Source organism: Nerophis ophidion, linkage group LG23 (genome assembly GCF_033978795.1).
Source record: "Nerophis ophidion isolate RoL-2023_Sa linkage group LG23, RoL_Noph_v1.0, whole genome shotgun sequence".
Taxonomy (NCBI): domain Eukaryota; kingdom Metazoa; phylum Chordata; class Actinopteri; order Syngnathiformes; family Syngnathidae; genus Nerophis; species Nerophis ophidion.
The window spans coordinates 12,739,086-12,741,213 of record NC_084633.1 but is presented as its reverse complement, the minus strand read 5'-3'; positions in this window follow the sequence as shown (position 1 = coordinate 12,741,213).

Genomic DNA, 2,128 nt, shown 5'->3' with positions numbered 1-2,128 from the left:
TCTTCTGGTCGAAATGTTACAATCGCCTCTCAGTTTGATGCAGGAGGAGAAATTTAGCTCATTTTTACAAACTCAGCTAGGAAAACATTCACACTTAAATAATGAGAACAATATTTTTACCACTGTAACAAAAACAATAATGAACTATTTAGACATGAGGTTAACCAATTTTTGTCTTGTAATATATCTTAAATGTTTTTTTTTTGTTTGGGTTTTTTTTAATGTAAATTTTGCTTGCTAAACTATAAGTACAATAACCATAAAATGTTATTTGGGATAGGATCCAGCACCCCCACGTGAACCCCAGAGGGACAAGCGGTAGGAAATGGATGGATGTTCTCGGCCGCTTATTGTTTCTTCTTATGGAACCCATGTACATTCATGATAAAAACAATGTTTTATAATGTAATAATCATCTCTTTTGCATATATATATATATATATATATATATATATATACATACATGTGTATATATATATATATATACATACACATATTTACAGTACACACATACACATGTATATACAAACACAAACACAAACACATATACATATATATACATATATATATATATATATATATATATATATATATATACACGTTAGATCCGGAAAAATTAAGGCTATTTCAGGATTGTAGGGATAAAATAGCCTCCGTTTTATTCCTGACCAAATATATATATAAGAAAGGAGGGTTTGAAGCCAGATGGAATAATCACAAGGCCTCCTTTAGAAACCAGACCTTGCGGAATTCTACAGAACTCAGCAAGCACATTTGGAACCTCAGACAATGTTGAATATTCAATGACATGGCAAATTCTTGCATCCAGCACACCTTACAACAGTGGTAATAAAAGATGCAACCTATGCTTAAAAGAGAAACGTTTTACTATATATCACCCAGACCTGTCAACCCTCAACAAGCGCAATGAAATCATATCAGCATGCCGTCACAGATGGAAACACCTCCTAAGTAACACATGAGCCAATTACCACGCCCCTACGCCTGCCTGTACCATTGTATGTGAATGCTTCCATTAAAATCTCCTGACGATTGAGGGAACCCCTCATGAAACAGTTCTGTTGAGATGAAGTAGTCTTGTGATTTTTCCCACACATACATATTGCGCTCTACCATGGTATCGAGCACTATTCTCTGGATAATCCAATTAAGACACACACACATATATATATATATATATATATATATATATATATATATATATATATATATATATATATATATATATATATATATATATATATATTTCTCAAACCAATTATTTAGATTTGTAGGCTTATTTCCTTTTCTAATACATATACTGTATGTCACCGTAATACAAAAAGAGTATATAATATTATTTCTTCGGTGACACCCATCCATCCAATTTCTACTGCTTGTCCCTCTCGGGGTTCCAGGACCCTATCATAGCTGCAAATGAGATGCTATTTTTTTTTTTTTTTTTTGCTTAATTAACTGTGTGTATGTGAGTGTGAATGTTTTTCTGTCTATCTATGTTGGCCCTGTGATGAGGTGGCGACTTGTCCAGGGTGTAACCCCGCCTTCCACCCGAATACAGCTGTGATAAGCTCCGGCGCCCCCCGCCACCCTGAAAGGGACAAACGGTAGAAAATGGATGGATGAATGGGCATTAATAATACAGTGGCAATCTGATATTGAAGTCGAAGTGCTTACGAATGCATAAAATTACAATAATATAAATAAAATCATGGATAAATACAAAATAATAATAATGAAGTATTTTGATAAAAATCCATGAGTGTAGATAAAATACTTTCACCACAATATTGAACATATTGCTCAATTACTACGGTCACTATACCCCTCAAATATTGTCAATTCAAACTTAGACGTACTGTTACTGTTAGGGTGGTATTTATCCTCCGTTAATTAGATCAATTGTGCACAATGAAAATATTGATAAGTGTAAAAATCTTAATCAATAAATGCAGTCAAAAAAGATGAGAGAAGCATAAAAAAAACCCATGTTTTTACGCCTCACTTGTGACAACATGGAACCTTAAAGGCCTACTGAAATGAGATTTTCTTATTTAAACGGGGATAGCAGGTCCATTCTATGTGTCATACTTGATCATTTCGCAATATT